A 27,031-nucleotide genomic window follows, 5' to 3' on the forward strand; every position below is an offset into this window, starting at 1 on the left:
TTTTATTAACTTAAAACCATATTACATTATTCTAAACTGCAAAATACTTGCAGAGAATCTGTCTCTCTTATTTGGGTTCTAGCCTCCAGGACTGTGAGACAATACATTTCTGTTGTCTAAGCCTCCCAGTTTGTGGTGCTTTGCTGTGGCAGCCCTAGCAAACCAATACACTGGGCCACCTTAGTTAACATTCCGGCCAGACCCCAGGACTCTCTCTCCCTCTTCTCTGCTTTATTTTTCTTCCTTGCAACTTATCCTCTTCTAATATATGGTATACTTTCCTTATTTATATTATTGCCTGCTCCCCCACTAGAATGAGGGCAGGAATTTTTGCTTTGGTTTGCTGATTTATTTCTAGGGCCTAGCACGTAATAGAAGCTCAATAAATGGCTGTTGAGTGAATAAATACAACCACATCTGATGCCCTAACCTATGCTCAGGATGACCCAGTGTTAGGCCTCTTGAGAACTAATAGAATCACGTTGATTATTGCTTTGTGATTTGGGGGAAAATGTCTTTGGATTCATTCACCTACTTAGAAAATATTTATTGAGCTCCTACTACATGCCAGGCACTACTCTCAAGTGTTAAGAGTACAGTAGTAAACAAAAACAAGAGGGAGAAAAAGACAATAAACAAATAGCTTATATACTATCAGGCAGTGCATAGGTGCTGTGAAAACTAGTTAAGCAGGGTGCATCCTCCAGATGACTACTGCTGTGGAAAAAAACCACCCTGAAACAACAATTTTGTATTCTCTCTCATGGTTCTTTGGTGGACTGGGCCCATACGGGTGGGTCTTGCTGGGGGTCTCACAAGTGATGCAACCAGATGCCGGCCGGGCCTCGAGTCATCCGAAGGACCGGCTGGGTCGGACATCGAGGTGCCTCACACGTTTGGCTGCCGTGGATGTTGACCTCTGGCTAGGAGCTCGGCAGGCTGCTGACCAGCACATCTGCCTGTGGCCTACCCACAAGCTTCTCAGCCTGGCAGCTGGGCTCTGGAAGGAGCGCTCCAAGAGTAAGTGTTCCACGAAGCAGGAAGCAGAGGCTGCTGGAGCTGTGAAGTGCCTGGGACTGGCTCAGCGTCACTTCTGTCGTATTCTGTTGGTTAGAGCAGTGACAGGGACCCCAGATTCCAGGGGCCAGAGAAAGAACACGTGGCGTAGGAGAGATTGCTGCGGCACCTTTGGAAAACACAGTCCGTACGGCAAGGGGATAGTAAAGGATGGGCGGGCAGGGAAGGGAGGTGCTCTTTGTAGGGACGGCCTCCCTGATCAGCCTCCTTGGAGCACAGGCCTGCGGGGAGTGACGATATCTGGGGAAGAGTGTTATAGGCGAGGGTGGCAAGTACAAAGGCCCTGAGGCCCGGCCTTAGGCATGGTGCTTGGCATGGTGAGGAACAGCTGAGGTGCGATGGGAAAGGAGCTGTGAGACCAGCACTTAAAAGACTCAAGCAATGTCTTATCTGTAGGCCCCAGTAGTTCACAGAAACCTGAAGGCTTTTAAAACTTTGGGGGCTTTGCTGCAGCCCTTGGTGATGACTCCACCCATGCCTGCCCTGTGTTGCTTGCCTTTCCCATCCTGAACCCACTGGTGCTCTTGCCAGCAGGTTGTCCCTTTTCTCCTTGATCTCCATCAACCCATGAGACCTTGTCATTAAGTCACCCTCTTCGGCCCAGAAGCCAGGTGCCAACCAGGTTGCCTGTGTTGCTATGTTTGCTGCTATGAGACAGGTTCAGGGCCGCAGAGCAAATTCTACATGTCTGTGTCATAGCCCTGCTGTCACAGTTTTTACACTTCTCAGGTCAGCCCATTGGGGCCCCAGCCCAGAAACAGGGAAATGGCTCAGAGCCAAAGGGGCCCAGGTGCCCTTTTCTGGGACTGCAACCTGCCCTGTTCCCTGCCTAGCTCTAGCCCAGCCCCTTCTGGGGTTGGAACTCTCTGCCCACAACCCAACCCACTGGCTGGCTGAACCCTTCTCTACACCATCGGATTATCTGGAACCATGACTGACCCCAGCCGGGCTCTGGACTCTTCTGGCTTCCCCACTGAGGGGCTGCCTGTCTGATTTGCCACCTGAAGACAAGCAGCTGGGAGAGAGGTGGCAGGGTGGATAAGGGTGCCAATTCGGGAGTCTGCCTGATTGGGTTTAGATCTGGCTCTGCCTCACATTGACAGGGTTACCTTGGGCCAGTAGTTCAACCTCCCCGTCCTTTTGATCCTTCAATAGAGGGCCTTTACTACATCTTTAAAATATTAGAAATAGGGGGCTTGCCTGGTGGCGCAGTGGTTGAGAGTCCAGTTGCCGATGCAGGGGATGCGGGTTCGTGCCCCGGTCCGGGAAGATCCCACATGCCGCGGAGCGGCTGGGCCCGTGAGCCATGACCGCTGAGCCTGCGCGTCCGGAGCCTGTGCTCCACAATGGGAGAGGCCACAACAGTAAGAGGCCCGCGTACCGCAAAAAAAAAACAAACACCAAACGTATTAGAAATGGGTCGTAAGAATGATCCGCCATCTAGTTATTTTCCATAGCCAGACAACTCGTAGATCTCCATCAGCCTGCTGAACTGTTCCTTTTTCAGAGACTTGTTCATATACCATCCAGAAGTGTCCGGGTTTCCTTCTAACCGTTGTGGCTTGCAGGATCAAAGTAACAACCTGAATTTGATACAAGTTCAATGTCTTTTCCTTTAAGAATTAACTCCTCTTTCTGGGCTTGAGACACTGAACAAGCAGCTCCTGGTTCAAATACTTTCAAACGCTGCTGATATATTTCTCATACAAGAAATTCCAGATTTCAACCAGAGACCTGTCCTCTTGAATGACAACGGTGATGGGGAAGCACACAGATCTCATCTTGGAACGGAAGCCGGGGTAACACCCTCCATTACATTCTGTACGTGACAACCGACAGTGCAAACCACAGCCAGTTCCTTCCTATTTCCCCACCATTTGTCCACCCAGAGCCTCTTCTTTTTCCTTCCAAGGAGACTGAGTTTGACCCTGATGTGATTCAAATCCCTCTGCAGCCTCCTGTGGGGCCCTTCCTGACACCTGTGCATCCCTTCTGAGTGATGTCTACATTTTCTGGACCGTCGACTGCCTGATTGCTTTCATTCTCACAGCAGATGCAGCAGAGAGAGACCCCGTCCCTGTGCTCTTGTTTCTACGGCAGTAAAGTCGCCTGTAGTACTGACCTCATAAGTTCACTGGGAGAATTCATTGAGTTCGTGCTCACATATCAATATTAAGGTCTTGGAAGGATGCCCGGCACATTGTTGGTGCTAAGTGTTGGCTCTAATTATTTTACTATATTAGAGTCTGTGACTTCTTGAATGAAGCTCTAGCCCTTTCCGTGCTGCTCCCCAGAGCCAGGCCCTGTAGCTGGACCCCATCTCGAGGCCCCACATGCACTGGGCCTCTCAAGTTACGTTCCCCTCCCACTAGCCTGATAACCCATCATGCCCCCAACCTGGCCTGCTCAGAGCACCAAGGAGGCAGGGTGTAGAGTCCATCTTGTGATAGAATTCAGCCAGAATCCATTTGAATTTCCAGAGGCTAAACCACAGGACCCAAAGTGGACACTGGAGCCCTTGGAGACAAAGCAGAAGCTTTTGGTGACAGGCAAACTTCAGGAACTGCCACACAAGACGGAGCTTTGGTTGATTAGCTGGGGGTGCTGGACGGGAAGGGGGCAACACGGTTGGAGGAGATGCTGAGACCTGGCTTCCGGCTCAAGCCTTTACTTAGATTGCGTCTCCTGGCATGCGGTGTCCGGGGGTGCTCTTGGATAAGTAGGGGAGACAAAGTCCCTCACGCCCCAGTGGCGATGAGCAGACACTGGAGCTTTGTCGTCATTTGGGGAATGCTGGTCTGCTGAGTCAGCCTGATCACAAAAGGGTGAAGAATCAAGGAACTTTTTTTTTTTTTTTGGCTGTGTTGAGTCTTCGTTGCTGCGCGCGGGCTTTCTCTAGTTGCATCGAGCGGGGGCTACTCTTTGTTGCGGTGCGCGGGCTTCTCTGGCTTCTCTTGTTGCGGAGCACGGGCCCCAGGCACACAGGCTTCAGTAGTTGTGGCACGTGGGCTTCAGTAGTTGTGTCTCGTGGGCTCTAGAGCGCAGGCTCAGTAGTTGTGGCGCACGGGCTTAATTGCTCCGTGGCATGTGGGATCTTCCCAGACCAGGGATTGAACCCGTGTCCCCTGCATTGGCAGGCGGATTCTTATCCACTGTGCCACCAGGGAAGTCCAATCAAGGAACTGTTGAAGGTTAGAAACAGGCCCTGGTTTCTGTGTTACTTTTTTCTTTTCTTTTTAAATTATTTTTTGTTGTGGTAAAAAAAAAAACCCAAACACATAACATAAACTTTATCATCTTAACCAGTTTTAAGTATGCAGTCCAGCAGTGTTGAATATATGCACATTGTTGTGCAGCCAGTCTTCAGAACTTTTTGCAAAACTAAAAGTCTATACTTGTTAAACTCTGCTTCCCGCCGCCCCGCCTCCCCCCGCCCCTGGTAAGCACCATTCTGCCTTCTGTTTCTCTGAATTTGACGACCCTAGGTACCTCATGTAAGGGGATCACACAGGACTGGTTTCTGTGCTACTTTTGAAAACCTGGATTTTGGAAACCTTTATGACAGCCGTCAACACACACGCCATCCTCCCACCTCTTCTTCTCAGTCTCCCCCTTAAGGTCTCCCCCTGTGCTCAGCCCACAGGTACTGCTGTTCTCCCCACTCAGTCCTTGGCCAGTCCATGGCCCCTCACACTTTTTCTGGGTGGGCTTCCCCAGCCTTGGCTCCAACCAGCCTCAAACAGCTGACGGCTGCTCCCCCGTCTGGAGTCTTTATCCTCCCTGGGTCCGACCTTCAGGTCTCAGCATTTTGACGAAACGTCAGGGAGATGCTTGCATAGGTGGTCCAGGAACCATATTTTAAGCACTACTGCTGCGTCATAACGACCGATTTCCTTGTCTGTCTCCCCAACTACTGTCAGCTCAACTACTGTCAGCTCTGTCCCTCCTGACAGCCCAGCCTTGCAGACATCAGATTGAGTGAATGAAGGAAGAAATCCTAAAACACAGCTCAGTAGAAAAGTGAGACCAAGAGAAAGCTCTCAAGGTGGAGACGGTACATTGAACACATGCATTTTTTCCCTAATGAAACTCCACTCAAACTACAGCAGAGGGATTTAAGCGATAATATACAAACCCAGGAGGAGGGTGAAGTGACAGAGCTGAAAGGCGGAGTCACACGGGGCAGGTGGGAAAGCGAGAAGCCATGGAATCCCTAGAATGTACAGGAGCATCAGCCCCGGTCCCTCTGGAAGTGGGAGTGAAGGCGAGGGAGGGATCATGGGAGCCATCCTAGGGGCTCCCCACCATCCCGTGTGAGCTTACCAGCACTCAGGATGCAGCCCACTTACCCAACCATCTTCCTGCCAGGGGCCCAGTCTCTTGTCCACACAAGTGCCCTAATTCTGGTGAGTGCTGAGTTTTCCAAACTACCCACTGTCCCCCAGCGGGGCTCTGAACACCTTCTGAGCTGAAGACTCTTTTTGGAGCATCTCATCGTGGGAGCCTTCATCCAGAAATGGCAGTACTGCCCTTACCTTATTCAGCTAGACTTGTGCTTAAAACTCAGCGTTTCAAAACTCAACAATTTTTGTGTTAGGTATACAGATTTAGGTGGTGAACTATTTTAAAGGTTAAAAAAAAAAAAGATTAATGCAAAAATCAGCCAAGTGGTTACCTCTTTGGGGAAGGAATATGATGGAGGAGGAACACAGCAAGGGCTCTGTAGGAAATTGAATTGTGTCCCCCCAAAATATGTTCAAGTCCTCACCCCCATTGCCTGTGAATGTGACTTTATTTGGAAAGAGCATCTTTGCAGACTTAATCAAGTTAAGATGGGTCATACTGACTGGATTAGAGTGGGTCCTAATCCAATGACTGGTGTCTTTATAAGAGAAAGGAGAGGGAAGAAGGCCAGTGACCATGGAAGCAGAGATGGAGTGATGCAACTACAAGCCAAGGAACGCCAAGGATTGCTGGGAGCCACCAGGAGCTAGGAAAAGGCACAGACTTTCCTCAGGAGCCTTCAGACACCTTGACTGCAGACTTCTAGCCCCCAGAACTGTGAGAGAATAAACTTCCCTTGTTTTAAGCCACTCAGTTTGCGATCATTTGTTACAGCAGCCATGGGAAACTAACACAAGCCCCAAAGCTTTACTAATGTTATATTTCTTAACCTGGGTTATGAGTACTAGGGGATTGGCTTTAGTATTGTTTTTAGACTATACATATGTGATTTCACATTAACAACATTACAAATAAATAACAGCAGAAAAGGAGCATCCAGCGAGGGTCTGGGCCTTGAAGATGTGTTCAGATCGGGCCCATTTGGCTGTGGGTTTGCTGTGCATGCCAAGATCGTGGCAGGTCTGTGGGATGCGTGCTGGAGGGGGCTCTCTGGGGCTGAGCTTGAACATCGTAGATCATGGGATACAGCAGATGGCAGAGGGGTGGTGGAAGCTTCTTGTCTTACATGTGAGCACCGTCCCAGGAGGTGCCATGTCAACAGGAAGACGAGATGCCCCTCCTTCCCGGGTGCAGCAGGCTGTCCGCCTTACGGGAGGGCCACGGACTGGATAGCTGAAGTGGGAAGGGTCCCTCCGGAGGCTCTGTGGGGGTCTGCTGACCTGCAGCATCTGTCTGGGAGGCAGCCCGAGGTCTTCCTTCTTCACCCTGATGGGGGACGCTTGGCACATAGCATCCCCCTCAGTGGGAGACCTGTCCACCGCAAAGTGGGCAAGGTCTGAGCAGCCCCACCATCTCCAAGATGCTTATTACAACCCGGGGCCACACTTGGCTTTCTGTTGATGGCCCTGTGGAACTTCCAAGAGAAAGGCGTCATCAAGGGCCAGAAGAGCCCCTTCAAGAAACTGAAATAGAGGAGCCACTGGGGGAGAAGCAGCCTCCACCCACCCCCGGTGTCATGGGACTTCCTCCGCAGGCCTCCTGCAAAATGCTGTTGCCTTCGTGAGCACTGCCCCCTGGAGCAACTTTCCTCTCCCCTTTGCTCAGCCAGAGGAATCAGGGCCGTGGGCTTTCTTGGTGATTTTTTTTCTCTGCTTGGTTCCCTGCCCTGTAGTTAAGAGGAAATAACAGCCATCCCAGGAATTCTCAATAAATGTATATTATTTAGCTGAAAAAAAATTGTTAAAGGATGAGAAAGTGAATAGTGAACACCTTATAAACTGTCCTAAACAAATAGATGCTGGTTCTGAGTGTAAAAGTGCACTTTGAAAAGTGGGGAGAGATGGGAAAAAGTCACTTTATACCTCCCTTAAAACTGTGTTAAGTTCTGTTTAATGGCTATTCTGGGAAAGGGATATAATTCCTTTAAAAGCTGGACTGCCCTGCAGCTGAAGCCAAGTTGTAAAACTGTTTGGGACGTAGTAGGAAGGTTAGTAAAGAGACCAATCCTAAGGTCATTTCTAACGATTGACGGGAGGGGTGTTTGGAATGGTTTAAATGCTGGCTGTCAAGAAAACCAGTGATTGGAAAAACAACATCACGGGGCTTTTTATATGGCCCACTGGTATCATGAGGCAATGTGATTATTTTCCTGACTTTCTGTTATCACAGGAAAAGGAAGAAGCAAGGGAATCAGAGGAGTGATCAGATGCCTAATTACCAGTGCTTCTCTCAGATAAATTATAAATAGGCAGTTAAAATATTCTCCTGCTACAGCAAAGAAACAAAGCAGCCTTTAAACACTTTGGATGTCAACATGCCCTAATTTCAAAAGCACCAGAGCTATGTGTAACCCCAAAGATAATCTCTTTCTCCAAGGAATGAGTAAGCAGTGTGTAAAAAAAAAAAAACAACCCTGACTGGCCATTCCTGGGCCTGTGGCAGACATCATTAATCAATCAAGGCAGATGATTTTTTCCATGCAACCTAAATGCTGCCCCAGAATTGTTCTCAACAATGTGTGCCTGACAGCTACTATAAATAGATCAGAATTGGATTGTGAGCTGAGCCAACCGAAGAGGCATCTAATATGATGGTTAAAAGTATAATCTTTGGAGCCAAATATCAGCTCAGCTAATGAAGCTTTCAGATAAATTTCTTTACCTTCAAAATGCAGATAGTAATAATACCTATCTCATTGGATTGTTGTAAGGATTAAATTAATCACCACACCTAAAGAGCTTAGAACAGGACAAATAGCAAATACTTGAAAAATATTATTTTTATTTTTCCAGAATGAAAAGTTAAAAAAGATTATTTACTATTTAACCCTGGAGGAAGAACTAGATTAGGATTTAGGAGGAATCTATAAGTTGAGGGTTTATTCAACAAAGATATATTTAGCAACTATTATATGCCAGATTGTGTATAAAATGTTGGAAATTCTGTGGCTAGCAACACAAGTAAGGTGGGACTTCACTGGTGGCGCAGTGGTTGAGAATCCGCCTGCCAATGCAGGGGACACGGGTTTGAGCCCTGGTCCTGGACGATCCCACATGCCGCAGAGCAACTAAGCCCATGTGCCACAACTACTGGGCCTGTGCTCTAGAGCCCACGAGCCACAATTACTGAGCCTGCGTGCTGCAACTACTGAAGCCCGCGAGCCTAAAGCCTGTGCTCCACAACAAGAGAAGCCACCACAGTGAGAAGCCCGCGCACCGCAACAAAGAGTAGCCCCCGCTCGCCACAACCAGAGAAAGCCCGCGCGCAGCAACGAAGACCCAATGCAGCCAAAAAAAAAAAAAAAAAGACAAGGCACCAATTTTACCTAGGTGATATAAATCAATCTTCCTCAAAATTGTCATCCTTTGAAATGTAGTGATATACTGACAAGCTATCGGTTTATATTCAGTTGTTTTACATCAAAATTCTATTTAATAGAAAAAGAATAATTGAGAAGCTAAGTGGACAATTAAATATGGAAGCTACTCAACCTCATTAATAGGTAGGGAAACAAATTAATACAATAATGAGAATGGTGAGGAAGATGAGAGAGCTAGAAGATCTATTTAGGCATTCAACATCCAAATATAAGGAGTTCCAGGAAGAGAATATCATATATAAGTTTATTTCTAGACCTGAAGGGCAAGTGTTTCTAGATGTAAAGATCCACTGAAGTGCATGGCAGAATGAGTGAAAAAGACCCTCACCAGGGCATATTATTATGACATTTCTGAATCCCATGGATAAAGAAGCAAACAAACAAACAAATAGGATGGAGGGGGAGTGTTGGAAACTAGTTATATGCAAAGAAACAGGAGTCAAAGTGGCATTGGATTTTTTTTTTTAATTGGGGTATAGTTGTGGCATTGGATATTTTACCTATAATTTTATACCCAACCCATCTATCACTCAAGTGTGAAAGAAGAATAAAGATATTTTCAGACTTCAGTGACTTTAAAAATACACTTCTATTAAAGGAATATTTTTTTTAAAGGTAAAATCATGACTCTCACAAATATAAAATGAACGTATGTAAAATATCTTACCTCATTATTAATGAGGGAACCAGTAAGATGTTACAACCAGTTTAAAGATGTCAAGGAAGCACAAATTTATATGGAAAAAAGGAATTTTGAAATGAATTTATAAACGGATATGAAACTGCCTTTTGTAGGGAGCCTTGTGTGGGGTGGGGAGAGGGATTGTGGGTTATTTATTTGCATATCTCTAGATAAGAATTATTTTGCATTGCTATCAATTACCTACAATTTACAGAGTTGTGAAATAGCTCAAAGGCAATGAAATGCACAGAGCCCCCATAGAATCAAAATCAGAAAACTCAGAAAGGATGTACTCTAAGCAATGCCTAGTTTTTCACCCAATCACAAAATTATCTGAGTACACTCTCAAGTGAATTTTATTAGGACACTAGTAGACACTTCCTCCTTCATTAAAAGGAGGAAATAAAAATTTTTTTAAAGTGAGGAAGGAGAGAGAGGGAGAGAGAGAGAGGTGGGATCCTCAACATAGGGACTAGGGTATCCATCACTGAGGTGTGAGCAAAGTCCTAGGATTAACAGCAGAGCATTAAGCCAGAGCCCAGTCAGCTTGGGTGCAGGAGGAAGGAGGCCTCCTGAGAGGCTCTGGGGAAGAAGAAATGGAGCTGATGTGCTTGACCATATGGAAAATATCATGGAAAGGCCTTTGGCAGAGATGTTAAAGCTTTTAGAGAACACTAATGATGAGTCATAGAACATAAAATGAATTAAAAAAATGAGGCCATCATTAACTTTAGGAATACTGAAGGCTGCCTGAGAACAGAGATAAGTAATATTCACTTGGCTCAGCAGTGAAAGACACTTGTATAGCCATTATAATGTAAATACCAACTATTTATTCTTCCAAAGTTGTGCTATGTTGGGATGATGGGGGAGGGGAAGTGATGGCTGTACATGAGAGAGTTAGGTACTCACCTACCAGAGTCGGTGGAGAATGTCTAAACATGATAAATTAAGAAACAACAGTAGAGAATTCCCTGGCAGTCCAGTGGTTAGGACTCGGTGCATTCACTGCCTTGGCCCGGGGTTCAATCCCTGGTCGTGGAACTAAGATCCTGCAAGCCATGTGGCGCGGCCAAAAAAGGAAAACAAAACAAAAGAAATTGCAGTAGAAGCACAGTATTCTTAAACATGGAGATAAGTATCAGAGAAAATAGCTAGAAGAGTTGCCATTGGCTACCACAAGCAGATCCTGGTGGTGAGAAAGCTTAGGGCAGGGGACTGCTGGTTTTGGTTTGGCTTCTGTGCTAATAAGCATAACATGAGGTCTTAAGGGTGGAGCTCTCGTGAATGGGATTAGTGCCCTTCCAAGAGTCACAAGGGAGCTTGCTTCCTGTGCTCTGCTCTTTGCCACATGAGGATGCAAGAAGTCAGTAATCTGCAACCTGGAAGAAGGCCCTCAGCAGAACATGACCAATGCTGGCACTCTGAGCTTAGACTTCCAGCCTCTAGAACTATGAGGAATAAACTGTTGTTTATAAGCCACCCAGTTTATGGTATTTTGTTATAGCAGCCTGAGCTAAGACAGGTCCTCACGACAGGATTAGTACCCTTTTGTAAGAAGAGAAAGAGACCCCTAGAACCCTCTCCACCATGTGAGGAGACAGTGAGAAGGTGACTGCCTCTGAGCCAAGAAGGGAACTCTCACCAGAGCCCGACCAGGCCAGCACCTTCATCTTGGACTCTGGCCTCCAGAGCTGTGAGAAAACAAATATCTGTCGTTTAAGCCACACAGTCTATGGTATTTTGTTATGGCAGCCCACGCAGACTAATACACGATATGAAGGCACAAGGAGAAGACAGCTATCTACAATCTAAGGGAAGAGGCCTCAAAAGAAACTACCCTGCTCACACCTTCACCTCAAATGTCTAGTCACCAGAAGTATGAAACATTTCTGTATGTAAGCCACATCATTAGGGCAGCCCTAGCAAACATACAAGTATCATTCACCATTGTTTGCACTCCCTTAAATGAAGCACAGCTCTCACACAGGAAAAAGAGTTCAAACGGGGCGAAGTTCAAACTCTCTTGTGCTTTCCTGTAGTTAGGACAAAACCAGATGGCAGCTGGAGGTCACCCACCTGAGAGAGAGCAGAAAGTGGAGGGGGGACCAGAGCATGGGAGCCACTGGGGCTATACTTGTCTTATACTTTGGAATTTGACCAAGGGGAATAGAATTTGCTTTTTAATAACTATTTCCTTTTGTTCTCCCGTGATATTAATAGAGCTATGTTTTGTAACTAGGACACAAGGTGAAAAAGTTATATGCAATAATTGAAAATAAGTTTTTCCTATGAGGGTCAAACTAGGAATAATCAACTTTTTTTTTATAACATCTTTATTGGAGTATAATTGCTTTACAATGGCGTGTTAGTTTCTGCTTTACAACAAAGTGAATCAGTTATACATACACATATGTTCCCATATCTCCTCCCTCTTGCGTCTCCCTCCCTCCCACCCTCCCTATCCCACCCCTCTAGGTGGCCACAAACCACCTAGCTTATCTCCCTGTGCTATGCGGCTACTTCCCACTAGCTATCTATTTTACGTTTGGTAGTGTATATATGTCCATGCCACTCTCTCACTTTGTCACAGCTTACCCTTCCCCCTCCCCATATCCTCAAGTCCATGCTCTAGTAGGTCTGTGTCTTCATTCCCGTCTTACCCCTAGGTTCTTCATGACCTTTTTTTTTTTTCCTTAGATTCCATATATATGTGTTAGCATACAGCATTTGTTTTTCTCTTTCTGACTTACTTCACTCTGTATGACAGACTCTAGGTCCATCCACCTCATTACAAATAACTCAATTTCGTTTCTTTTTATGGCTGAGTAGTGTTCCATTGTATATATGTGCCACATCTTCTTTATCCATTCATCTGCTGATGGACACTTAGGTTGCTTCCATGTCCTGGCTATTGTAAATAGAGCTGCAATGAACATTTTGGTACATGACTCTTTTTGAATTATGGTTTTCTCAGGGTATATGCCCAGTAGTGGGATTGCTGGGTCATATGGTAGTTCTATTTGTAGTTTTTTAAGGAACCACCATACTGTTCTCCATAGTGGCTGTATCAATTTACATTCCCACCAGCAGTGCAAGAGGGTTCCGTTTTCTCCACACCCTCTCCAGCATTTATTGTTTCTAGATTTTTTGATGATGGCCATTCTGACTGGTGTGAGGTGATATCTCATTGTAGTTTTGATTTGCATTTCTCTAATGATTACTGATGTTGAGCATTCTTTCATGTGTTTGTTGGCAATCTGTATATCTTCTTTGGAGGAATGTCTATTTAGGTCTTCCGCCCATTTTTGGATTGGGTTGTTTGTTTTTTTGTTATTGAGCTGCATGAGCTGCTTGTAAATTTTGGAGATTAATCCTTTGTCAATTGCTTCATTTGCAAATATGTTCTCCCATTCTGAGGGTTGTCTTTTCGTCTTGTTTATGGTTTCCTTTGCTGTGCAAAAGCTTTTAAGTTTCATTAGGTCCCATTTGTTTATTTTTGTTTTTATTTCCATTTCTCTAGGAGGTGGGTCAAAAAGGATCTTGCTGTGATTTATGTCATAGAGTGTTCTGCCTATGTTTTCCTCTAAGAGTTTTATAGTGTCTGGCCTTACATTTAGGTCTTTAATCCATTTTGAGTTTATTTTTGTGTATGATGTTAGGGAGTGTTCTAATTTCATACTTTTACATGTAGCTGTCCAGTTTCCCCAGCACCACTTATTGAAGAGGCTGTCTTTTCTCCACTGTATATTCTTGCCTCCTTTATCAAAGGTAAGGTGACCATATGTGCGTGGGTTTATCTCTGGGCTTTCTATCCTGTTCCATTGATCTATATTTATGTTTTTGTGCCAGTACCATACTGTCTTGATTACTGTAGCTTTGTAGTATAGTCTGAAGTCAGGGAGCCTGATTCCTCCAGCTCCATTTTTCATTCTCAATATTGCTTTGGCTATTCGGGGTCTTTTGTGTTTCCATACAAATTGTGAAATTTTTTGTTCTAGTTCTGTGAAAAATGCCAGTGGTAGTTTGATAGGGATTGCACTGAATCTGTAGATTGCTTTGGGTAGTAGAGTCATTTTCACAATGTTGATTCTTCCAATCCAAGAGCATGGTATATCTCTCCATCTATTTGTATAGAATAATCAGCATTTGAGAGACAAGATCAGCAGTCTGTAGTCTGAGGGCATAGATACAAGGCTTCTGAATGGTATTGTAAGAGGAGCTGTGGCTTTGGCTTGGACAAACGTGAGCACAACTTTTCCCTTTTCCAATTAAGAGCTGTGAGACCCTTAACTGGGGCAATTTGTGTAACTTCTTTGGACCACACTTTCCTCATCTGTAAAATGGGCAGAATACTACCTGCCTTGTAGAGATACTGGAAAGATTAGAGCCGTTGTACTTAAGCCCTGGGTACAATGCCTGGACACAACAAATGGTACTATTATGACTGTTGCTATTTTTTGGGAACACCCAATAAAGGTGATGGAAGTGCAGTGAAGGGAAACACAGTAAAGATAAAAGAAAGCTACGTTTTACTTAGTCAAAATCATAGAGACAAAAAGTAGAATGGTGGTTGCCAGGGGCTGGGTGAAGGGTGAAATGAGGAGTTATTGTTCAATGGGTATAATTAAAGTTTTGTAAGATGAAGAGAGGTCTGGAGATGGATGGTGTTGATGGTTACATAAAAATACGAATGTACTTAATACGATGAACTATATATTTAAAAATGATTAAGGGAATTCCCTGGTGGTCCAGTGGTTAGGGCTCCATACTTCCACTGCTGGGGGCCTGGGTTCGATCCCTGGTTGGGGAACTAAGATTCCACAAGCTGCACGATGCAGCCGGAAAAAAAAAAAAAAAAAGAAAGATAGTAAATTGTATGTTATGTGTATTTTACCACAAGAAGAAAATAATTGGAGAAGAAATAACTTACTCCACAGTACAGCACACTTGATGAAAACACAGGGGAATTGGGGGGAAAAAATTAGCCATAAAGAAATTTAAAAATTTGACTAATAAACAAAAATTCTACTGGGCCAAAATCACTCTAAACAAAGACAAAGAACAAGCTAGGAGAAATATTTTCAATTCTATCCAACAGAGCTCATTTTCTTGCTGAAGAAGTCCATATGTTAGGAGAATGGCCTGCCAGAAGGCCAGAAAGAGGAGTTCAGAGACCATAAATTCTAGTTTCTCCAGGAACTTCCAGAGGCACCCATGGTGGGGCAGGTAGTTGGGGCAGACAGTTCTTCAGGCTTCATGATGTCCCAGCTCAAATATCCCTCTACATTCTCCATATCCCTTTTCTCTGAATTTTATGCTAAAACCTCTTTGGACACATATTAGGTGCCAATAAATTATTGAATTATTTCACATATTACAGTATTTTCGTTTCCTAGGGCTGCTGTAACAAAGGACACAACCTAGCTTAAAACAATGGAAATTTTACAGTTAGAGGCTAGAAGTTCAAAATCAAGCTGTCAGAAGGACCATGCTCCCTCTGAATGCTCTGTCAGAGGACACTTCCCTGCCTCTTCCTAGCTTCTGGTGGCACCAGGCATTCCTAAGCCTTTAGTAGCATGACTCCAACCCCTGTCTCTCTCACATGGCTTTCTTCTCTGTGTCTCTGTGTCTTTCTTAGTCTTCGCCTCATCTTGTAAGGATACCAGTCATTAGATTTGGGGCATACCCTATATCCAAGATGATTTCGACTTAACATCCTTAGCTAATTACATCTTCAAAGACCATATTTTCAAATAAGGTCACATTCTGAAATTCTGGGTGGATGTGAATTTTGGGGGGGACACTATTCAACCTTTTAGTTGCAACACAGAGCATCTTGGTTGCATCTTAAAGAAATCCCCATCTAACTAGCTTAAACAAATAAAAATAACTACTGGGACAGTTAGCAGAAAAGTCTAGGAATATATGGAACATCAAGAATGGCTTGACCAAGGAAGTCAGTTTCTCTGTTTCATTCTGATCTGTCTTTTGCTGTGTTGGCCTCATTCTTAGGCTCCATCATGTGGCTTTTGGCAGCTCCAGGTTCACATCATCCTTATAGGTGGTAATCCTAGCAAAAAGTATCTCATACCTTTCCCCAAACAGTATCAGCAAACATCTCATGTATATCATTGGCTTTTATTAGGCTTCATGCCCATCTCTAAACCAGTCACTGTGGCCTGGCCTTAAGTCTATACCTCAGCTCTAGAACCAGGCATTGAAAGCATACAGACTAAGGATGGAGGAGGGGTTCTTCTCAGAGTGAACTTGGGGTGTTATTACCAGGAAAAGCATGCATGGGTGCTAGGTAGTGAAAAATGTAGCTATCCACTAGAATGTTAATCCTACCTTCATAGTTAAAGAGCTCCTGGAAGACAGCCACTCTGGTTTTCTTTTCTGTATTCCAGAGCCCCAGATAGCATCAGGCCTTCACATAAGTATTTGCTGGCTTGTTTTGAATTTTTAACAAGATTTAATCTCTGCAGACTTTATCCACTATAAATCTGCAACCCAGTTCCTGAACCAAGGTGACACACCCTACCCCATCTAGATACTCTGTTTGTAAAGCTTTATCTAGGTAGTAGACCAGTTGGCCATCTGTTGTGAAATCATTCTGAAAAACTTCCATGAAAGGGAACTGAGAAAAAAGGCTCATGATTGGGTCAACATGGCAGGAAAGAAACTCAAGTGGCAGGAAAGAAACAGTGAGTGAAACTGAGAAACAAAGAAATACAGCGCCACTTCCCCACTTTGTCCCAACACACACACACACAAATCTCAATATATCTGCTGGGATGGAGTATTGTTACTCTCACATACCCCAGAGCCCTGGTGGAGTAAATAAGATTCTGAGTTTAGGCATGTGTCATCGAGGGGTTTAGGCCTGAAGTGTTGTACCTTAAACACATGCAGATGGGCCTTGTATACAAGGCCAATGCCCAAAGGGTGAAATCAGACAGCCCTTTAGCTAGATGAAGCTGGACTTGGTAACCACCCTGTGGAGTTTAATTTGCTGACCTAGATGTAGTTTGCAGCCCACAAAACCTCATACCACAGCAAAGCTTTTCTTGTGCTGAGACAGCTGGCTGAGCGTGGTGTTGCAATGACTCAGTTCTTGGTAAAGGGTCTGCAGAAATTAGGGGCAGAGCTATAGTCCTAAGACCACAGTCCCAAGAGACCTTCCTGTTTATTCCATGGTGAGAGAAGAGGAACCTTCTGTTTGTGGGCACTGGTGTTTCATCAGAAAGGACAAGGCTGGGGCTATGGGTTTGGGCTGCATATACACAGTACACACATGATGGTCGGACAATTATACTCAGACTGATCATTCAGACTTAACCACACAGGCCAAAAGCATTTTTGGAAAGTGGTCTTCAAACTGTGTGAACTGAGTCACATTTCTCCTTGACTTCCATTTTGAAATTGGGGCTAGTTTACATGAGGAAGCTGACTTCAATAAAACTGGGGTTGAAAACTGGGGGTTCTGAGGACTCCCCATTAAACATAGCAGATTGAACATGTGTATAAGCTTCAGCCTCCTCCCAAAACCCCACTAAAATATGAGTTAAGACACTTTTTTTTTTTTTTTTTTTTGCAGTACGCAGGCCTCTCACTGCTGTGGCCTCTCCCGTTGCGGAGCACAGGCTCCAGACGCGCAGGCTCAGCGGCCATGGCTCACGGGCCCAGCCGCTCCGCGGCATGTGGGATCTTCCCGGACTGGGGCACGAGCCCGCGTCCCCTGCATCAGCAGGCGGACTCTCAACCACTGCGCCACCAGGGAAGCCCAAGACACTTTTTTTTTTAAAAAGGCATATATCCAGAAGAGAGATAAGAGCAGAGAGAGGGATCAAAAAAATCCTAGCTGAAGCCTATTGATGTTCAAGGGAAATAAATTTACTTTGGATATATTTCTCTATTGTGAAATACATATCTAATAATAAATTGTTAGACATTGTTACATTAATCAGTGTTCACTAAAATATTCACCATCTTTGTATGAATGTATGTGCATGCTGTGTTGGTTGATTTAATTTTACATAAATTTATGTTCTCAAAAGGAAACATCTTAGAGTAAAAGGTGGCAGGGGATATAAATAATATCCATGTGAGTTTATGACATCAACTAGTACATTTCAACCCTAGCAGTGCATTAGAATCACCTTCAAGTGCTTATTAAAAAATGGGAACCCTGGGACTCCCCTGGCTGTCCAGTGGTTAAGACTCCATGCTTCCAATGCAGGGGGCGCAGGTTCAATTCCTGGTTGGGGAACTAAGATCTCACATTCCATGTGGTGTGCCCCGCCCCCCCCCCCCCAAAAAGGGAACCTTTATTAAAAGTATATTCCTGGGTCTGCCTCAGATATATGAAACGGAACAGGATTGTGGATGGGGGAATTGCTAGGAATCTGTTTTTCCTTCAACTTTTTATTTTGAAAATTTCAAACTTACAGAAAAGTTGAAAGACTATAATGCTCACCCTCTCCCTTCCACCTAGATTCTACAATTATTAACATTTCATGACATTTGGGGTTTTTTTCCCTTTCTCTCTTTCTCTAACTATAAAATCTTTTGCTGAGACATCTGAAAGTAAATTTCAGACATCCTGACATTTTATTCTTGTTGTGGGTTGAATTATATTCCCCCCAAAGAGAGGCTGAAGTCCTAACATCTTGGTACCAGTGAATGTGACCTTATTATAAATAGGGTCTTTGCAAGAAGATATACAGACTGCCAACAAACACATGAAAGAATGCTCAACATCATTAATCATTAGAGAAATGCAAATCAAAACTACAATGAGATATCATCTCACACCAGTCAGAATGGCCATCATCAAAAAATCTAGAAACAATAAATGCTGGAGAGGGTGTGGAGAAAAGGGAACCCTCTTGCACTGCTGGTGGGAATGTGAATTGGTTCAGCCACTATGGAGAACAGTATGGAGGTTCCTTAAAAAACTACAAATAGAACTACCATATGACCCAGCAATCCCACTACTGGGCATATACCCTGAGAAAACCGAAATTCAGAAAGAGTCATGTACCAAAATGTTCATCGCAGCTCTATTTACAATAGCCCGGAGATGGAAACAACCTAAGTGTCCATCATCGGATGAATGGATAAAGAAGATGTGGCACATATATACAATGGAATATTACTCAGCCATAAAAAGAAACGAAATTGAGCTATTTGTAATGAGGTGGATAGACTTAGAGTCTGTCATACACAGTGAAGTAAGTCAGAAAGAAAAAGACAAATACAGTATGCTAACACATATATATGGAATTTAAGAAAAAAAAATGTCATGAAGAACCTAGGGGTAAGGCAGGAATAAAGACGCAGACCTCCTAGAGAACGGACTTGAGGTTATGGGGAGGGGGAAGTGTGAGCTGTGACGGGGCGAGAGAGAGTCATGGACATATACACACTAACAAACGTAGTAAGGTAGATAGCTAGTGGGAAGCAGCCGCATGGCACAGGGATATTGGCTTGGTGCTTTGTGACAGCCTGGAGGGGTGGGATAGGGAGGGTGGGAGGGAGGGAGACGCAAGAGGGGAGAGATATGGGAACATATGTATATGTATAACTGATTCACTTTGTTATAAAGCAGAAACTAACACACCATTGTAAAGTAATTATACCCCAATAAAGATGTTAAAAAAAAAAAAAATGCTTTGCTGAAACCCTTCAGAGGGTTAGAGGATTTGGGGGCAGGAGCCTCCCATCTCCTTGCATGGCCTTGCAATAAACCTTCCTCTGCTCCAAAAAAAAAAAATAAATAAATAAATAAATAAATAGGGTCTTTGCAGATGTAATCAAGTTAAGATGAGAGAATATTGGGTTAGGGTGGGCCCTAAACCCAATAACTGATGTGCTTGTAAGGGGAGAGAGAGATTGAAGTCACAGAGAGACACACAGGGAAGGACAAGTGACCGTGAAGGCAGAGATGCAGTTAATGCTGTCATAAGCCAAGGAACACCAAGGATTGCTAGCAACTACCAGAAGGTAGTAAGAAGAAGCAAGGACGGATCTTCCCCTAGGGCCTTCAGACAGAGCATGGTCCAGCTGATACCTTGATTTGAGACTTCTAGCCTCCAGAACTGAGAGAGGATACATGTCTGTTGTTGTAAACCACCCAGTTTGTGGTAATTTGTTATAGCAGTTCTAGAAAACGAATACAACCTCTAAGTACAGGAGTTACCAAAATGCAGGTATTTCATAGGAGTAAGGACATTCTCCTCATAATCAATACCATTACCACACCTAAGAAAATTAAGAATAATTCTATAATTTCTAATCCATAATCAAAAGGATCCAATTGTCCTCAAAATAACTTTTGCAGATTTTTTTTTAATTTTTTGGTCAAGATCCATCCAAAGTATCTGATATTCATTTGATTGCTATCTAACTTCTTTTAATTCTATCTAATTAAAAGAATGTAATTAAATTATTTTAATTTCTCTAATTTCTTTTATTCTGTAGTAATCCACCCTTTTAAAAAATGACATTAGGGCTTCCCTGGTGGCGCAGTGGTTGGGAGTCTGCCTGCCGATGCACGGGACACGGGTTCGTGTCCCGGTCCGAGAGGATCCCACATGCCGGAGCGGCTGGGCCCGTGAGCCATGGCTGCTGGGCCTGCGCGTCCGGAGCCTGTGCTCCACAGTGGGAGAGGCCACAACAGTGAGAGGCCCGCGTACCGCAAAAAAAAAAAAAAAAAAGACATTAATTCTTTGAAGTATCCAGGTGTTAAAGAAAAAAGATTCTCAGACTATAAAGAAGACTTTATTCAAGATTATTGCAACAGGGGAGAGAGAGGGAGCTCGACTCCAAATTCAACAAGGACAGGTGGGGATTTACAGACAAAGAGCAGGTGAGGGAGTCAGTGGATGGAGATGTACTAATAGGAGACGTGGTGGAGCAGGGCAGGGGGAATCTTGTTAAAGATAGGTTAAGTCCTTAGACATTATCGTGGGTAGAAGAGGACGAACTGGATCAGATATTAAGGGTGATCAGATAGCGAGGGTGGAGGGATGATTTAGCAGCACTCTGCTAAGATTGGGTTGGGTAGGCCCAAGACAGGGTGGGGACCAAGGTCAAGGCCTAGTGGAAAGAGGGTTCAAAGGAACCTGACTAAAGTCTGGTCAATGAGAGAGCCTTTGTCACAGGTCAGTTGTCTTAGAGTATGTTCCACACTGTGAATGTCTTTTTGATTTCTCTTGGTATAATTTAACTCTTCCTCTATCCCTGTATTTTCTGTAAACTGGAATGTAGGTCATGAGGCTTGGTTAGAAGTATGTTAATCACTTTGGCATATTGTGTATTTTGGATTATATCACATCAGAAGATGCATAATTGTTGCACTATTAGTGATGCTCAGTTTGATTGCTTGGTTAAGATGGTGACTACCAGATCTCTCCATTGTAAAGAAAAATCTTCCACTTTGTAATTTGTAAGTCATCTGTAGGTGTTATTTTTTTTTTGTAGGTGTTATTTTAACCCAATGAGACTATCTTACTCTCCGATAACCTTTCATCCAATGGTTCCATTGTTAATCTTTGCCTAAATCACTTATTTTACTGGGGGCTGCAAAGTACTGTTTTCCAATTCTATCATTCCTTCCATTTTTATTGGCTGGTATTTCCCTCCCTCTCTCTTTTGTTTTGAATATCACTGTGAACGTGTGGATTTTGTTTTATTCATTGTGTTACCAACTGTAGTCATTATTTATTTTGATGCTCAAATTGTTTCAAATTTGGCCAGTAAGAATCCTTTCCAGCTAGCTCCTATGTCTTTGAATACTTCCTTGTCTTCTGGCACGATTTGATGCCCTAGGCTTACTTTTCCTGCCTGAGACTTGGGATTGGCCATTTGTTCAAGGGACAGGAAACAAGCCCATCCTTCTCAATTACCCATAAGTAAGGTGTCACTTTCCTTACCATTTAAAATAAGCTTAATAATAGCTAATGTTTATTAGGTACTGTGTGCAGGCACCCTGCAAGTGTTTTCCATGCATCACCTCATTCAATTCATGTACTAATTCTTTGTGGTCAATACACTTATGTATCCCCCTTTTACAGATGAGGAAACCAGGGTGAGGAGAGGTTAATTGCACAGGACCATTCTGCTAGCAAGTGGAGGAGTTAAAATCGGAACTCATATCATTCTGACTCCAAAATCGAGCTTGGAACCACCATGCCATATTGCCAGTTTTGCGACAAAAAGAGAAACTGCTTTAAAAGAACTGAACTTCATTATGTCTATAACTAAACAAAACAAAAACCCCATGCTTTAAGATGATAGGCATTACGTAAAATTTAAAGAAAGAAATCCTTGAGAAATTTGGTAACTTCCTCATTGATTCTAAATTGCCAGTAATCACAGTTTAGGATAACCTGGGCCAGGCCTGGAATGTGATTAGCAACTCAACCAGAAGCCTTATCATGGAATGAATTGGAGCAGGGACTTTGGACCAAGTTAGCGTAAAAGCCTTCCAAGCTTCTCATAGCGCAGAATTTTTCTCTGTTTCTGGGGTGGTCTGTTCAGCACTTAAGCTGTACAGGTTAATGGAAGGGATAGATAGGGGCAGGAGGGAGAGCTGCTGTGACTATGTAGCTGTGTCCTGGTTCTCGTTGGCCCAGGATGCTGAGGAAGTTGGGAGAGGTGACTCGCCCAGTCGAGGGCTGTGACACCTGCAAGAAGGGGCCCCTTTTTCTAATTTGCACAAAGGTGCCCTGTGGGCTGGTAGAGGCCCTACCTAAGTAAAGTCCTCCTGGCTTGAAACTGACTGTTCTGGGTTCAAGGGCGAGTGACTCTCTATTATCTCTTAATGAGAGAAAACTTCCTGCTCCCACAGGAATTTCCAGTTATAGTTATTAGCTTAGGTGTAACCCGAAATTTAAATGTAATTACATTTCTCTTAGAGCTAAGGTTGCTCCTAGAAACCTGCCAGTTTCCTTTCCAGGAGGAAGGTCTTTGGCCTTTTACTCTTTTCCTTCTTTGCCACCTTCACCTTAGCGTCCAGTTAAGCCTGGGGTGGCGTTTAGTAAGGAGCCTTAACCCAGACACCAAATGTCCGGCCTGTCCTCCCCCATCCCCTCCCTCCCTGGGTCTTTGCCCAGGGCAGGGAGAGGTACCTGAGTATCCAAGTGGTGGTGAGGGATATTCCAGGGAGCGATAGGTGGGGGGACCCATTAAGATAAAGAGGAAGAATAAACAGAAGCAGATGTGCCTCTGCCCAGGTCCCCAGCCGGCTGATAAGAGCTAGTCTCCAGGGCTGGGCCTGGCCTCCTTGGAGCCAGGAGCTGGGCCAGGCTCCCCCATCCTCAGCTCTCCATTAGATCTTGTTTCCCTTCCTGGAGCTTTCCCCTCCATTGGAATACAAATCAAATATATTCACAATCTATTACCAATGCCAATGATTCCTGTATATTTAAAAGATGTGCCCAGACAACCATTCTCCTGTGAACTACAAAGGTGGAGACTACACACACACACGCACACACACACACACGCACACACATACACAGAGAGAGAGAGAAGCACTCATCTAGGTTGAGATTAAAAAGCCCCAATGTGTCTCCAATCCCCAGGACTGATAGTCCCCCAAAGCTGTGGGGCCCCCTCCATGGGATGGGTTGTCCAAGCTTCGCTAAAGGGCTCTGGGCTTGGGGTAGAATGAGTGAACAAGGAAACCTCTAGGAACCATTCTGGCCCTAAAATCCTCCGGCTCTCAGGGCTGTTTAAAGCTACCCACCCCCAATCCAGAAAGGATAAAAGCAATAGAAACTCTGGACCTTTAAGGGTGTGAAGGGCTTGGCTGGCACTGGGGCCGGGGCTGGCGATGGTCTGGGGTCCTCCCCCTGGCATATCGTTCTACAGTAATGTTTCCCTTTGAAAAGAAAAAATGATCATCAATCCAGAACAGACTTAAAATGTTAAATTTTTAATATTACCCAAATATGTGCAAATTTCAACCTAGGTTTTAACTCCCTGTGTGTGTAAGTTGTCCATAATCGTAAAATTCAAGCTGGAAAGAAGGGAGAAACCAGGGTCTTACCCACCCACTCCCACCTTCAGGGGTGTCTCCTGTAGCAGCTTCCGTTTCTCCCAGACAGACCCAGTGTGACCAACTGTGTTTAGAGCTTCCACTGGGTGATCCCTGGGCTCGGATATCACTGCCCCTTTCTCCTCTCCCTCCAGCCTGGCGGGGGTGGGGTGGGGTGGGGGGGGGGGGTGGCCTCCCGCTGTTGTTCATCTCCGGGTTGCCTCAGCCTCCCCTGTTTGGACTCCTGGTTCTTTCATCCTGGCAAGCTTGAGGAGGGGAGGCAGCGTTTCATAGATGTGGGCGTGCAGGTGTCTTAGGTGGGATGTCCCCAAAGCCACCTCTAAGAGGGAGACGCGTGCAGAGTGTTTCCTGGCGAGTGTTCCCAGCAGCAGCAGCTGTGAGCCAGCGAGGGCAGAAGATGTCCAAGTGCAGCACAGCTGCAGCCAAAGCCCCACGCTCTGCCCCAGCGTCATCCCAAACCTCCAGCCCCGCACGGGTGAGCTGGCCTTGGGCCGCCCCCAGGAAGGGGCCCCTGTTGGACATTGGATGAGGCAGCTCTGTTGAGGCAGGGCCATTCCTGGGGAGCGACTGGCTGGGAGCTGTCCTCCGTCCCGAAGGGGAACCTGGGCAAACGCCACAGCGTCCCCCTCAGGTTCAAAGCCCAGCTCTGCACCTTCCTAGTTACGTGCTCTTGACCAAATTCCTTATCCTTATTTAGCCAGCGTTTCAGCTTCCTCATCTGTGAAAAGGGAAACTGTGAGGACTCCGTGAGACTTTGTTCCTGCACAGGGAGAGCCTCCGCCCCTGCTGGCTTCCCTCCGGGGAAGCCATAATCTGTTTGGTCAGGATCCAGGGCACTGGCTCAGCCAGACTCATGAGGGGGTGGGGCTCCTGTGCCATAAGGGGTCATGTGCCGCGTTTCTCCCACTCCCTGCTCCCGGGGGCTGGGTGACCTTGCTCTCCTCACTGGCTTTTCCAGCTCGGGACGGAATGAGGAAACAACCAAGGTCCTCTGGCAGCCTGGCCTCCTGGCCCTCCCTCGTCTTCCTCCCAGGGCTTGTGTCGGGGGCAGGGGAGTCAGAGCTTTGGATCCTGGTGTCCCTGCCCCCCGATGGTGTGTCAGGCTCTGTGCTATTTGCCTTTATCCCATGTGTGTGCCCCAGTCCCCAGGAGCCCCGCATGAAGGGAGGGGTGGGCGAACCAGGGTAGAATTCCTGGACCCCCAAATTCTACCTGCACTCTCAATAGTAGAAAAGATGGAAAGAAAGAAATAGAATATAGTGGGGGTGTGTGGAAGAGTACAGCAGCACCCCAGACTTCTTCAGGGTCCCCTGCTATATATGGGAACTCGATGTGAATTAGAAAAGGTCCCTCCTCTGGGGGACACAGCCCCATGAGTGCTCAGCTTAGTGAACGGTGCCTTTGTGCAAACTAGAAAAAGGCCCCCGATCTTCCCTGTGCACTCGAGGCGCAGTGCACGAGCTGCCCAGCCTTTGGGGTGACCCTGTAGGAAGGCTCCACTTGATGCCACAGGCTCCGTGCCCTGCCTTCTGTCCTGCCAGATTTCTCAGCCCACACCACACCACGTAGCCTTGGGTTCTGCACGTTCTGTGTGGTTGATGGGCTTAGGATGGGTGATCAGGTTATACTCCACAGAGCCTATCTTCCCACACATCAAACAACTCTCTGCCTTAGAGCCTTACATGTTCCTTTCTGTGATGACATTCATAGATTGTTTGAGTCCTGGAACTGCAAGGAACCCGAGAGATTACTAATCACTGCTGAGTGACAGGACCAGCAAGCCGGCTCCTTTGGGGACAGACCCCAGAAGCACCCCAGCCCGGCAGCCTTTGCCCCCCTGAGGTTCTTCTGTACGCATGTCCTGCCAGTCTCCCCTGCTCTGCTCAGAGCCCACGCCTAGTGACTTGTGTCCATGGACACGGATCACAGCAACCTGTCCGAAGGCATATTGCTGGAGAGCTAGTGTGGACAGAGCAGAAGTCAGGAGCCAGATGAGTTCGGGGGATTTAGCTGGATTTGTTTGATCTAGACCCCAGTGTTGACTTTCATAACTTTTCTTGAATAAATGGATAAAATGGGTCTGCATTCCTTCCTGGCGGCACCTGACTGGAGCTGAGAGGTGTCTCCCCAGCAGAAGTGCAGGAGTGGCCTGAACCCCAGTTTAATGGGGAAGTGTTATGTGTGTACTCCAGAGTCAGCCAGCCTGAGTTTCAATCCTGGATCACTTATTAGCTATGAGACCTTGGAAAAGTTATTTCCCTCTGCCTCAGTTTTTCCATCTGTCAAATAGGATGATGACATAATGCGACCCATCCTACAGGGTTGTTAGAAGGATTAAGTGATTATGTGCTTATAATAGCACATAGTGCATAATATTTGTTAGCTATTGTAATGACAGCAGGTGAGTTCCCATTGGGCAGAATAGACATTAATGTAAAGTTTCCACAAACATCATTTTATTGTCTCAGTGACCCCTGGATTCTCAGCAAAAGATTGTTGCTGGCCTAAGGAAACCCAAGTGGGGAAATTCATCTATGAGATCCCCTCCCCTCAGCAAGGCAATCTTCCAGACTGCCCAGGGCGTGCAGGGGCAGTCTCAGCTCTGGGTCTTGCCTCGCTCAGAGCTCTGTCTCTGCCAAGGGCATGATGGGAAGGGCTGTGAACAGGCAGTTGTGCTCCCTGTCTGCAACCTCCAAGAGCACATCCCAATATCTCAAGGCATCCTCATTCCCCTTCCTAAGTCATTATGGTCTGTCAACAACAAAGTGTTCCACAGCGTACTGGGCATTTTAATTTCCAGTCTGACTCCTGCTTGGCGTAATAAGTTCCATGAGCTTACCACCCACCGAGTGAAGTCTGATTTTCTTCTATTATTCCTAAACATCATTCTCTCAAGCTTTAAGCAGAGCCCCCTGGTTGTAGTTCCGGATTGGGTGAATGAGTTCATGACCACTAACCATAACATCCATGATCAAACAGATATTATTCCTTCTTAGCCTTTGTCTTTCCAGAGAGAAGAACCCTCAATGTATTACTCTGTATTTTTATGGCAGCTTACCTATTTCCTTGGCAACTTTGGTTGGTCCTTTTTCTCGTTTCCCACTGTCTTTCATGGGGTGTAGAAAATCCACAGGGCAGAAATCCCTCCTCAGCCGTAATTCCCCGTATGCCACATTCTATACACTTGGATACACTTCCAAGTACCAGATGAGAATTTCAGTTCAATACATGCAAATTGTAGTCATTTTATTGAAGAAAACTGGAAAAAGAGGGCATTGGGAGTTGGTGAAAGAAAAGAGAGTAAAAGTAGGCAGAGCACCAGCAGAGGATTTTGCCATCAAGGGTGGGAACAGTAAAAGGTGAGATCTTAGAACTCCGCCCCAGAGCTGCTTTACACAACCATGCAAGATGCACCTTACCC

General features: G+C 45.4%; 1 pseudogene; it reads right to left on the reverse strand.

The window, feature by feature from the left end:
- Positions 1-2,409: 2,409 nt before the first annotated feature.
- Positions 2,410-26,723, reverse strand: LOC113618542 (60S ribosomal protein L9 pseudogene; annotated as a pseudogene).
- Between the last annotated feature and the right edge of the window lie 308 nt (positions 26,724-27,031).

This window comes from Aethalodelphis obliquidens, unplaced genomic scaffold (assembly GCF_003676395.1).
Source record: "Aethalodelphis obliquidens isolate GAN/ISIS:26980383/991018 unplaced genomic scaffold, ASM367639v1 scaffold5, whole genome shotgun sequence".
Classification (NCBI taxonomy): Eukaryota; Metazoa; Chordata; class Mammalia; order Artiodactyla; family Delphinidae; genus Aethalodelphis; species Aethalodelphis obliquidens.